The following is a 15,019-nucleotide window of genomic DNA, read 5'->3' on the forward strand; positions in this document are numbered from 1 at the left end:
CACACACACACACACACACACACACACACATATATATATATATATATATATATATATATATATATATATATATATATATTTGCAGTGGACACGTGCAAAATGGACAGCTATGTATGGGGCATAATTGTTTTGGGAACAAATTGCCCTTTTTTTTTTTTTGTAAGGTGAGAGTAGGATGTTGGGGAAGGATAGTAGGTACATCTGGGGAGGTAATTGGGTAGGAGGATAGACAAGACAGACAAGAAAGCAGACAGGGGTGGTATATGACACATGTGGGTGGTAAACACCTTGGAAGGGGAGGGTTGTTGGGAATCGGACACACATGAGCCCCCAAATGGATACAGTGGGACTGAGATCCCCACCCATGGGCAGTCACCACTGCACCTTCACAGCCCCGAAGGTGGCTGTGCTGGGGGATGAACAGGAGGGGCAGGCTGACCCTCAAGTTGTACCAGGTGGCCCTCAAGCTGGTGCAGCTGATCACTAACCTCCAATCAGAGGACAATACACACCAATCCCTAGACCTGACTGTGGGTGATGGTCTCCTCTGCACCTGCTCCCAGAGGGGGTGAACCCTGTCCCCTGAGGTGGTTCCACCCGTAGGTGGTGCAAGACCAATGGAAGAGGGAGGCCTAGGTTGGGTCCAAGATGTTCTGGGTTCTGGTGCCATGGCCAGATGAGGTGGGACAGGCAGATCTGCTAGGATCTGCCTTCCCAGAAATGCTGTGATGTTTAGGTTTTAAAAAATACGTTGATTAGTCATGAACAACACATTTCAAGATTAGTTATGACAGCATGCATGGGTGTTCCAACTGACCCCATAAAAAAGTTGTGAAACAGTTGCATAGCAAACAGAACACATGCATATATGGAACCACAGTAGGCATTATAACAGCATGCAAGTTACATTGACAGCAACAGGCCACTAATTATATTATTTGAACGAGGTTCATTAATATTCAAGCAATTCAATATTTGTAGAACAATAAAACACAAGTTCTAACAGTAGGTTTGGAGAAAGACATACCCATTATTTATGTGCATACATTACTGATGCAGATAGGGGTGGGGGAGAGAGAGAGAGAGACAGAGAGACAGAGAGAGAGATGGCAATTAGCAACTGTATGGGCTTTTATTTTTACAAATATACTGATCAGTACTCTATTTGATACTCTCCAGGTCTGCCTCACTTTACATGTATCTATGGCTTAGTGTTGGACAGTGAAAGTGTTGTTCACAGAGTATATTAGTAATACATTCCTATGGCTATTACAAACATGTCCTTACCTGGCAGACCTGTGGAGGAAATTTCTGTTAACAATACCAGACTTTGTCTACACATATTCCCATATTCAGGGTTACATATGTGACACTGAATGGGGTGTCCAGCACTCATGCTGTGTGGGTGTGCTACTGACATACTGTGTCGGAATTTATATCTGTCACCCTGGTTATTGACAGCAGTGACCACAAGCTGTGACAGCGTGACAGTTGAGGGACATATTGGAAAAAAAAACACTTGCTGTATGTACTTATCTTGCTGTCATTTGCAGCCTTGGGGGTTGGACAGTGGAAGAGTTGTACACAGTATGTTAGTAAAGCCTTCCTACAGATACTACAAACGTTTCCTTACCTGGCAGACCTATGGAGGAAATTTGTGTTAACAATACCTGACTTTTTCTACACATGTTCACATATTCAGGGTTACATATGTGACACTGAATGGGGTGTCCTGTACTCATGCTGTGTGGGTGTGCTACTGACACAATCTGCCAGGAGTTCTATTTGTCACCATGGTTATTGGCAGCGGTGACCACTAGCCATGACAGCGTGACAGTCGAGGGACATGTATCGGAAAAAAACACAATGTATGCACTTATCTTGCTGCCATTTGCTGCCTTGGGGTTGGACAGTGGAAGTGCTGTGCACAATATATTAGTAAAGCCTTCCTACAGATACTACAAACATTTCCTTACCTGGCAGAGCTGTGGAGGAAATTTCTGTTAACAGTACCTGACAATTTCTACACATATTCACATATTCTTGTTTAACAATATGCATTTAGCTTATTACCACTGCTGGAATTCGAACCGTGTCTATGCTAAAAAGGCACACCACATTTGTGTTTCATTACAATGAGCTGCCAAGGAATTGCTAACTCTTGCTTGACTTTTTACTCCCTACTACTCTCTGTTTTGCACAATTTGACCTTGTAGTTCTGACATTCATGCATGGTTCTTTTACTGCATATTCATATTTTGAGATATTGCAATCTGGAAGGCAATGGTTAACACAAAGCACTGCTGCAGGAGATAAAAAAAATTTTACAGCTTATTATTCAGGGTTCAGATCTTGGTGCATGGCACATTTTATATAGTTGTTCTCCTGTTTTACAGCTCCACAATCTTTGCAAGATGAGCCTCACTTCATTCTTGCTGTCAGAGCCATGGTTGCTGTGCAGAACCTGTAGACATTTATATACCTACTACAACATAACAAAGTAAACACAACAAACACACAAACAAGTCTTGAATGCAAAACCACAAACTAGTAAAACCAGAAACGGCAAGCAGCACTGTAAGCAGCGTCGTAGGACCGATAACTTTCCAATAAACGCAATTTAATAATGAAACACAATACACTAACACAATAAACTGAGCGCTTTCGGTAGGATCAGTGTCCTACCTTCTTCAGATACCATACAGGTCAATTAACACAGAGGCTTGCCTTTTCCCTTCTATGGTAAGCTTCCTAAGCAACAATGAGTTTTTTAAGAATTCCAGTGGACTATCTCCTTCACAAGATCTACATTCAGGGGTGAGTTCTTTGCCTGGCTCCATTTCTGAATTTGACACTAAACGGTTTAAATGCAGGAAATTACAGTTAGAAACTGCTTACTTACAAGAATGTCTAGAAAAAAAGATTATACCTAAGGGGCTAAGACAATGGCGTTACCCAGTAGGATTGATAGAAAATTATACATTTCATAAAGAACTGTTGGGGCTTTTTGACAAGCAAGGAGCAGAATTTATCATGCCATTGATTAACTTTTATAAAGGTGAAATAAATGGGCTTAAAAGTGAGTTAGAAATTCTTGAACATGCAATAAAAACTGATAACAATTTTCTTAGATACAAACATGATTATGCCAGAATTTTTTCCAGCATTGATGCAACTATGGCCAAACTGTTAGCTACAAAGAAAAGGAAAATTGCAAGCGATGTCCAGGATTATGCTTCAAATAAAGTCTACCACCACCCTCCATTTAACCCTAGCAGACCTGGGGCCTCATTGCACAATTCTAGGACACTTAGTGAACCTGATAGAGAACAAGAAATTAATCTTGATTCAAGCATTAATAACACTGATGGCGAGGAAACCCAGCCAGTACGAAGGAGCGAAAGGCTCAACAATATGAATAATAATAACAATAATAATAACAATATGAATAATGGCAATGCTGGGCACCAAGGTTCAAGTAGCAACAACAACCAGCGGGGTCCTAACCGACCGTCGGATTTTCAGAAGGTCCAGGGAGGCAGGAACAACAACAATCGCAGAGGGAACAGAAACCAGGGGCAGGCACGGAATCGGCGAAACCAGTGGAGGAGATGACATGTCCTCTCCAACACATGCCTAAAATTCTTACTAGTTCCAAAGGGGATTTTAACATCTATAATTTTACCTCTTTGGAAGTTTCAGAGGAGATGACTGACTTTTTTTCAAAAGGTTTATCCTTTGTTCCAGACAAAAACATGGACTTAGTAAGAGCAATCCTCGACTTGAAATTGTTTGTACGGAAACTCATCTTGCAGGTTTGCATGGGTGGCGTCCCATCTCTAACTAATTCTTTAAGAGTGTCTAGTCTCTTTAACCCTCCACTCATTAGTGTTCTCAATACTTTTGAAAAGATTTGCGAGATGGATTTTAGGGCCATAAATAATAATTACCAAAAAGGGAAGGATAGAATACTCAATATTACTGAACGTGAAAGTAACTTTATTAAGTTATTGCATTATTGTAAAATGAGGGTTATGAAACCTGATAAAGGGGGAGGTCTGGTGTTTATGGACCAACAAGAGTATGTGGCTCATATGGAAAAACATTTGCAAACAGAAGCATACATTTCAGTTAGCATTAATGAAATTAACATAGCATATAAGAAAATAAACACATTGCTTAATGATTTGTTTCTGGAGGGAACTATAGATGTTGACATGCACCAGTTTCTGACAATGAATGCCCCTAAAATTCCTGCCCTTTTTGGTACTCCTAAAATCCATAAAAGTTACCAGGACCCCCCCCCCCTTTAGGCCAATTGTAGATGGTAGAGGTTCTATCACATATGGTTGTGCCAAATATGTGGATAGCGTCTTAAGGCCATTAATCCAGCAGGAGTCTCAAATATGCAAGGACTTATGGAGTTTTTTGGAAAATGTTAGTAAATTAGAATACTCTAGAGTCTCCATTTTCCTCACAATAGACGTCAAGGACCTCTACACAGTCATTCCACAGGCTCTTGGCCTAGAATGGATCAGAGAATTTCTGATTCTCAAACAAATGGAAGAGAACACTATTTATTTAGTGGAGACATTACTTGAAATTGTATTAAAAAACAATTATATGATTTTTGATGGACACTTTTTTCTGCAAAAGACAGGGATAGCCATGGGCTCGCCATGTGGGGGCAGCTCTGCTAATTGCATCATGGCATACTGGGAGAGATCCTTGCTTTTCCAGAATGAGTTATTTATGGAAAATGTAGCCTGGTATACACATTACCAGGATGATATGTTTATTATATGGAAAGGTCCTACAGCACTTATTTCTACCTTTATGGATAGTATACAATCCATGACTGATTTCTTCGAATTTACTTATAAATTTGATGAAATGGAAATTAACTATTTAGATGTTCATCATGTCAAGGACATAACCAATAGAAGATATAAGAGTGTAATACATAGAAAACCATCCTATTCAAATTCTTTCTTACATTTTACAAGTAGTCACCCCTTTCACCAAAAAAAGGCTGTAGTGAAGGGACAATTAGTGAGAGCGGCTAGGATGGTCACTGATGATACAGATTTCTATTTGGAGTGTTCACTTCTTAAGAGAATGTTTCTAAGTCGTGGGTACCCTAAACCCTTGCTAGATTCTATTGGCTTGGAAGTTAGCAATAAAAGGCAAGTAGGTCATGTTAGACCCTTGCTAACCAATAGGTTATCTTCTATATCAAATGTCCTGAGTACAGTTAATAATAAGTCTCCTCCTAAGCTTGAATCAGGCTACCGTGTCAGCTTCCTTTGTACTTACTCTTTGGACCATTATAACATGAAAGAAATTTTGTATAAGAACTGGTCCATTATAACAGAAGATCTAGGCTTAGTTAAAATGTTAGGCCTACAACCCAAAATCACGTTTAGAAGAGGGGCGAATTTAAAGGCCATATTAGAAAGGAAAAATACTACTAATATCCAAGCTAATTCGGGTATGCACAAATGTGGTGCATGTCACCAATGCAAGTTTATTTGTGGTGACAATAAAATTAAATTGAAAAACAAAATATTTGCCATAAAAGGGAGATATAACTGTCAAACTAAAGGCATTATATACGCAGCCACGTGTTCTCAATGTTCCGTATTTTACATTGGAAAGACGGAGAGAAAACTGAGACATCGTATTTATGAGCATGTATATGCCATTGGCAAGAAAGACTCGAATAATGCTTTGGCCAAACATATTGCTGACTTTCCTGACCATAGTTTTACATTCTCAATCCTACAACAAAGACACCCGGACCCTAGAGGGAGTCTGTGGCAGTTAAATTTAGAGATTGATGAAATTATGTGGCAGATTCGAACTGAATTCCACATATACCCTGGTCTTAATGAATATATATCTATTAAAAGCATTTTGAAATGGTTAGCTTTGAAAAGATGATTTTAGCTGAATACCATGACCTCTTTATTATACTACCTATGGGTTGTCAGGTCTATGATTTGTATATGGAATTCAATTGTAAGTTTAAGCTAGTAATGTGTTTCAATAATGGGTAAAATGTTTAGAGTACTAACTTTTAGTCACCCCTGGTAAGTGTTCTTATATGTGAAGATTTTTAACATACTTATTTATAGGTTTTAGATACATTTTATAATGTATTATAATATATAATACAGTATTTTATATATACTGCATACAGATTTAAATTTATTTATTCATTCATCTTCATGAAAAACATTGGCCATCTATACTAAACTTATATTTATACAGTTATATTAATTGTATTTAATAGATTTTATGCTTGACTTTTTAGGCAAGAATATGCAGCATTTTCTATTTATTAAATTTGAGAAAAGTGTGCTTATATTGGTTTACATATGGTAGTGTATAGCACCAAGATATCCACTGCACCTTTAAGGACAAGTTGAGTTATTCTGGTGTTTGGTTAATTGTTTAATTGTGGCTTTCTAATGATTTAAAAACCCAGTTAATTGACCTGCATGGTATCTGAAGAAGGTAGGACACTGATCCTACCGAACGTGCTCAGTTTATTGTGTTAGTGTATTGTATTTCATTATTAAATTGTGTTTATTGGAAAGCTATCGGTCCTACGACTCTGCTTACAGTGCTGCTTAAAGTAAACACAACAGTTAGGTTTTTTACTTTTAATGAACGTTACGGAGACCTTTATTGTTAAATATCCTGTACATCAGTGCTAATCTACTAATGGTCATTTATAAATTACACACAGCACATACTTTACCTACTGGTAGTTGACATTCTATTCCTTTCTATTTATTTGCCCTGAATACTGCAAGCTAGATTTGTATTCACCAGCCTCCCGGCATAGCCTTAGCAGCCTGTTTGCATGTGCGTCCACATTCGTAGCCCTCTCATCTGCAGCTGTAGAGGAGATAAAGAAACATTTATGCATACTTATCAATCACATACTCAGGCTGGACTTAGGGGAGCAATAAGTGATACTGATACTTACACACTTCTGGGACATTCTGTGCCCATGCGTCTTGGGTCCACTGGTCCAAGAGCTCCCTCTTCCTACACTTGAGGTCAGCATAATGGTGCATATCTTTATGTTCCATGACATTCCCCTATTTGTTTTCATTGCATTAAATTATTGTGTGACTATACTATATGGGGCACTTGTGTTTGTATGGGGATTTCACATCTTTTCTATACTGACATCTCACTTTTGCACCTGCTACACTACCCTGGTTGACAAAAAACAGTTGCTACATAATTTAAGTTTACAAAAATAATTTTAACACTACTTTCCATAGAAAAAAAAAGCTACATGCCTTGGTGCTCAAACTGTGAATGCCTGCATGTAATGTCAGGACTCCAGCCACTACACTACCTCAGCTTGGAATATTCTCCTGTATATCTGCATTTATCTCCAGGGGATGTTTAAGCTATGCTAAGCGGACAGCCATAAAGCGCATACACACTTAGCTAAGCTTAAACATTCCTTAGGCTTGAATAAAAATGTTATTTTATTTTCATATTGTTATGTTATATAAGTGAATCTTGTGGTGTTCTGACAAGTCAGTGATGACTGCAATCGTGTAATAATATCATTCATTTGGTTTTCAGGCTTCTATCCTTCAGGGACTACTGCTAATACATATCCTGTTATCTATCAACTTTCTAAGTGTTTGAGGGCATATTTTCAGGTGTGTCCCTAATGTATTATTTATTCCCCCTATCATTTGTGCCTTTGTTAACATGCACTGTTGTGAGGGAATATTGGCATACATTTGGTTTCTGACTTCTACCCTTCAATAATTCAAGCTAATGCAGGACCTGTTCTCTATCAACTTTCTATGTTTGTGAGGGCTATATGTGTGTTTTGTCATTTTTGAGGGATTTAGACCCCATTATGTTTGCATTTGCACACATTTCCTGCTTTAACAGGTTGCAGAAGTGTCGTACAGCACTTTAGCAATGCAGAATGTGTGTCACAGCACCTGTCACACACTCACTGCATTGTTTTCTTGTTGCCATTTTTATTTCATTGTCTGTGGGCACTGACATGATCATTTTTTCATTTCAGTGTCTACAGACACTGAAATACTGGCATAATATTAGAGCAAAGGTCTAATATTATGCCGGTTCAGCTCAGAAAGTGCCGTATGCACTATGTACATATGCTGTGCACTATTGGACACACCCCCTACACTCATTCACGGCTCGTGTCTGTGTAGTTTAAGCAGCAGTGCACCTTCATGAATATGCAAGGTGCGCTGCTGTTCTAAACGGAGATGAACCACTCTGTGCAAGAATAGTCTTATTCTTGCATGGAGCTTCCTGAATCTGGGGCTGGTCTAAACCTTCCTTATTTACATGCTGAGCTAGAGCACTAGTATCTCTGCTATTTCTAATGTCTCTATAGTGCTCCAAAATCTGTTCCTTAAGAGAACGATTCATTTTACCTATATAAAAACATAACATGTCTGACAAAAGCTAAAATAAACTATATTTCTAGATCTGCAATCTGAATAAAATTCAAAATCTATTTTGAATTTTAGCTGCGGATGTATAAAATGCCACATCTAAAATTCAAAATAGATTCAAAATTCAAAATTTTGTTATGCTTTTTATATAAGTAAAACAAATTGTTTTCTTAAGGAATGGATTTTGGAGCACTATAGAGACATTAAAAATAATAAAGATACTAGTGCTCTAGCTCAGCATGTAAATGCTTGAAGCAATAGAGGAGGGTATTAGGGGTGATGATTTAAGAAATAAAACAGAGATTGCAGAGCAACAGTGGATTCTGTACTTCAATGCTGATAAACCACCAGGAATTAATGAGGTCCTATCCCTTGAAACCTTTCTTAAGGCAAGACGACTTAGACATTAATATTCTTAGATGATTTTAATTGTTATGCATTGTTTGGTTATAAATATGTACCTATTTATGTTTTTTCTCATATATATATATATATATATATATATATATATATATATTAAGTGTATTACATTTATTAAGTTGTTGATTTAGTGCTTTCTTTATGAATGTGAAGTTGTTATTGGCTGTTTTGGAATATCAGTAAGATGATTGGTTTGTTAAGCATTTAAATGAGTGACATTTTATGAATGCAGTAGTCTGATGAAGTGATTTGGATATCGCAAAAGCAGTTACTCTAGTTTTTTTTTTTTTTTTTTTTTTAATAAAAAGTGCTGTTTACAAGAGCTGTGTTGGCTCTGCACCATGTTTTTTCTTGTTTTTATGTTCTGAAAAAGTCTGCACCTACACAACCTAAACCAGCCTACATACAATCATATCTGCTACATTTTCTTCTTCTTTCTTTGTTCTTATATTTCTTCCTTTTCCTCTATATTGAACAATGATGCTGTTCTATATGAGGTAGAAAAATAACGTATAAGAAATTCGTACAAGAAATTAACCGAGGAAAGTATTTATGTATGCAAGTGTGCACTTGTGCACTTGCACATGCGCGCGTGTGCGCACACACACACACACACACACACACACACACACACACACACACACACACACACACACACACACACACACACACACGCACGCACGCACGCACACACACACACACACACACACACACACACACACACACACATATATACATACACATACGTATGTATATGTGTATATATATATATATATATATATATATATATATATATATATATGTATGTGTATATATATATATATATATATATATATATATATATATATACATATATATATATATATATATATATATATATATATATTATTTATTTAACATTTGTTTACTGGAAAAGTCCAATTTGGAATGAACCAGTTTTCAGCGGAGGCCTGGAGAGAAACGCTCCAGACACACGTCTTTCTAAAGACATATACTTTGCATATCTACATAATAATTTATGTAATTAAATTGGAATAGATGTATTATATTTAGATTGCATATTTACATTTACATAGACTCTGTATATTTGTATAGATCATAGAATATACAAGGTATGTTTGAACAGTGGCCATGTGTGCCTTGCCAACACCCCCTCCTCTCGTAGGCATTATCACATTTTGCAAGAAAAGTAGTGCCTTTAAGTCCTGAGACAAACTTATGGGCACCCAATCTAGCTGTTAAAAATATGTTTGAAGGATGACACGAAATCACATTGCTTGACATGTCGTGGGAGTTTATGCAAAGGAGAAGTCAAGTTAACTAATATACAGAAAGCAGTTTCAAAGATATTTGAAGAAAAATATAGAAAAAGGCATCCAGATATGGAAAATTTCACAATAAAAAGACTACAAGAACAAAGATTTAATGTAGAAAAGATGATTAGTAAAGTAGAAGTTAAAGAAATAGAAGTTAAAGTTATGGAGTGCCTGCGAAGTGAAGGATTTGATGTAGAAGGTCTAAAACAGACTACATCACAGCATGATGGAGTGAGTCCCCATAATATGAACAAGCAAGAAGATCAGGAGACATGGTGAAGAAGAAATATGGACAAGGGAAAGGAAAAGAGTTTTAATATGGTGTAATATTTATGCAAAGGAGAAAGCAAAACTAATACAAAAAGAGCAGCACCAAATATATTTGAAGAAAAATATAGGCAAATGAATCCAGATATGGAAAACTTTACAATACAAATAATAAGAAGACTAAGAGGAAAATTAGATAAAGAGATTAGTAATGGAGAAGTTAAAGAAATAGAAACTGACGTAATGGAACAGCTGCAAAGAGAAGGATTCAGTGTAGAAAATCAAATGCAGAAAGCACCACAACAGGATAGAGCAATGGATATCCAAATTAAGGGGAAACCAGTGGAACAGGAAGCAACAGATCAGGTGCCATATCAAGATATTTTGGAGCCTTCCACAGTAAACCAGTATAAAAGTTCACTTGAAGCTAGACAAGAAGGAAATGAACAGTAAACTGTGGAAACTCTGATGCAGTCAATGTTGAGGAGTGACAGACCAGTGAGTTCCAATATGACAGAACAACAGATGACACAGGACAAAATTGAAGAGAATGTCTCACAGGAAGATGCTACAGAACTTTCTATAGAATGCCCACAGGAAATGGAAAACAAGGGATGTGCCCTCTGTATGGAAGAAAATGAGTTAAGAGAAGAGTTGCTTGATTTAATAGACAAAGACAGATATATCAAGATCAATGAGAGAAATAGACTGCAAAAGCTTAATAAAACCCCAAAAGTCAGAAGCTTGATAAAAAAAAATGAACACAGTAATTAGGACAGTCCACAGAGACTCATGCGATATAACAGAGGTAAATAGAATATATTACTGTGCTGCTAAATTAATAACTGATAAAATTCTACCACAGGAATATAGGATAGCGAGGGAAAAGGGGGGCAGGATATCATCATGGAAATATTGAATAAAGAAAACTATAAAGCAGCTAAGACAAGAAGTGTTATTGTTAGAAGATTATAAAAGAGGGAACAGATCAACAAAAATATTAAGAAAGATAGATGTGATAAAAGCAATGTGCAGTATTCGAACAGACCAGGATCTATTATGCACTATTGGAGATAACAAACTAAAAATTTCAAAACAGGCGGAAAGACTCAGAAGATACGAAGATAAATATAATGGAAAAGCACAAAATAAGCAATTTACTGATGACCCAAAAAAGTTTTATAGAGAATAGGGAAATAAGGTAAAAGGAATTGATAGATCACCGAAAAAAGGGGAAGTAGATACATTTCTGAGAAGTATCTATGAAGATCCTGTGGAACATAACAAAGATGCTAAATGGATAGAAGAAGTAAAAGAAAGAATAAGAAGTTTAAAGGTACAGGATATGAAATGGGATGTAATTACAGCCAGAGAGATTGAAACAAAGTTGAGAAAAGCCTCTAATTGGAAAACCCCAGGCCCAGATGTAGTACCTAACTTTTAGCTTAAAGTATTAACTTCCTTACACGAGGATCTAGCCATGAGTAAAAACTATTTATATGCACACCCCGAACAGACACCGCACTAGTTAACAACAGGAAAAACAATGCTCTTACTTAAGAGTGAACCTGCTAGCTACCATAAAAATTATAGACCAATAAATTGTCTTCCGATGACGTATAATCTATACATGGGGATTGACGCCGACAGAGTTTATAGTCATTTAGAAGAAAACTCAATTATGACAGTAGAACAAAAGGGCAATAAAAGAAAGTCATATAGGAACAAAGGATAATTTGTTGTTAAATAAAGTTATAGTGGAGAACTGTAAGAAAGGGAAGAATCTAAGTATGGCATGGATTGACTATAAAAAAGCATTTGATAGTATCCCACATCCATGGATAAAAGAGTGCTTAAAAATGTATAAGGTACAACACTGAATGATTACATTACAGTAACCGTGAAACAGTAGCAGACCACTTTGCAATTAAGCCATGATAAAGGACAGATTATTATCCCAGGGATAAAAATCCAAAGGGGGATATTCCAGGGTGACTCCCTGTCACCGTTGCTATTTTGCCTTGCCATTAATCCATTAAGCTGTTTACTTAACAGTTTAGGTAATGGCTACAATTTGGCTTCTAGAAAATAACAAAGTCTAGTGACTTTTCAGCTTCTCTTTGTTGATAATTTAAAATTATATAGCTCATCAGATGAGGAACTGAAAGCACAGCTGCAGGTTGTCAAAATTTTTCAGATGGTATTGGAATGTCATTCGTCTTGATAAATGTGGAAAAGCAACCTTTAAGAAAGGAAAACTGCAGCACCAGGAAAATATCAGTTTGGGACAAGAATGTGATATAAAAGAGCTTGAGCAAGAGGGAGTACTTAAATACTTGGGAATTGATGAAAGATCAGCAATAAAACATGAACAAATGAGAATAAAGCTTAGTAAGGAATACTTTAGAAGACTTAAATTGATCCTAAAAACAACATTGACATCTAGGAACAAGATCCAAGCCATAAATCAATTTGCTCTTCATGTCCTAACTTATAGTTTTGGCGTGATTGATTGGCCCCAAAAAGTGTAGGATAGACTGGATATTAAAACAAGAAGGATGCTTCATGCTCACCAAATGATTTATAAAAATCAGTGTATACCCCGTTCTGAAGGAGGGATGGGCCTCCTTGAAATTGATTATATGTATAGATATGCAGTCATGGGACTTCACACATATTTACTGACCTCACAAGATCCAAATGTACTGAAAGTTTTGAAACATGAGGAGAATAAATCTAAGATGACGTCTCTGCTTAATTTAGCAGAAGCATATCAACATCAAGCAGGAATGGAAATCAAACCAGAAGTGGATAAAAACCAGGCAGCAACTGAATGTGCCAAAAAACAAAAGAAAGAATATAAGGTAAGGGACCAGATGAGAAGGCATGAATAGAGGAAAAAACATAAATATAGTTGCAAGTATAGAAAACTTCTGGAAGAGCCTCATGTTGATCAAGAATGAACACAGGAATGATTACGGAAAGGGGAATTCACATTGAGAAATGAAAGGTTAATATTGGCATCCCAAGACAGTGGGTTAGGTACATGCTGGTTTACAAAGTCCATTGAACATGTGGAAGAAACAGATATTTATATAGGTTCTGCAAAACTGAACTGGAAACAGTCACACACCTTACTGCTGGTTGTGACACACTAATGGCAGTGGGACTGTATAGTGAAAGGCATAATAATGTGGCAAGACTGTTACACTGGAGATTGTGCAAGCATTATGGTATTGAAGTGGCTGAAAAACACTGGAAACATGAGCCACAAAGAATCATAGAAAAATGATGAGGTTTATATCACATGGGATCACCCAATACCAACAGTTCAAAAGATAGATGCTAGAAAACCAGATATAGTGGTCCAAGAAAAGAAGACAAAAGTAGCATTGATCATTGAAATCGCCATACCCAGTGACTACAGTGTCTTGCATACAGAGAGACACAAAGTCATAAAATATGTTGATTTGCAGGCAGAAATGAGAGCCATGTGGAAGAAAGATACCCAGACAGTTCCAGTAGTAGTAGGAGCAACAGGTCTTATAAAAAAAAATTTACAATCGTATTTAGATATGTTACCAATTCCTGCAGCACAGTATGAATTGCAGAAGGAGTCATTACTGGGACATTGCAGGTTCTGCGAAGAGCACTTTTGTCTAACATCAAAGATTAAAACAATACTAATTTCATGAACTTTAATTGTACTTTGACTTAGGAATAGGGTCCATTCCCGTCATGGTATTAGAAACCCAAAAGACTTGGAGAAATTAAAAAAGGAGTCTTTTCCCAAGCAAGACGAGTTGCTGGGCATTGAATCTATATCCTCCTTCTTTTATCTGTATCTTAATGAAAGCTAAAATCTCTGTTTCTGGTATTGACTACACAGTTTGATTTGTTGAGAAAAAGGAGGTAAGGAAGAAAGAACGGGATCAGACTAGAGATGCGTTTTGTTAGGAATCTCTTTGTTTTTTTGAGTTTTTTTATGTGCCTGCCCATATACATGCTAAAGAGTAGGTTGTATAATATAATAGGTCTGATAAGTGCAGAATATATAGGAATATATATATAGGAATAATGACTTCCTTGGTTTTATAAGAGATGCTTTTGGCAATTAGTTGCACAGTTTAGAAGGTTTTCTTAATTACCATCATCACATGATGTTGAAAGGAGAGGGTGCTTTCAGACTCATTGCCCAGATCCCCAATGAGTCATATTGTAATTGGATATCTTCAATGTGGAATGATGCACTTTCTCTAAGGGAGTGATGCAACATTTCAAGGCCTTTAACCTGAGCCCTTTTTAAGCACCAGGAATTGACTTTAGTTAGTTCTTTTTGTAGAGTATATATATCCAATGGATGTTTCACTACCATACTCAACTTGCAATCATCAGCAATCTTTGTTAATCAGAGTTTATCTCCCACTGCCTCCTCCTTTCCATTTCAGGTTGTGTACTTTTACCATACCTCTCTCTGCTCCCAGCTCTTCCTCTTCAGCTGCCTAACTTACCTGCAAAAACAAATTACTGTGAGACTCTATT

The sequence above is a fragment of the Protopterus annectens genome, chromosome 5.part0 (genome assembly GCF_019279795.1).
Source record: "Protopterus annectens isolate FY-2018-M chromosome 5.part0, PAN1.0, whole genome shotgun sequence".
NCBI classification, from domain to species: Eukaryota; Metazoa; Chordata; order Ceratodontiformes; family Protopteridae; genus Protopterus; species Protopterus annectens.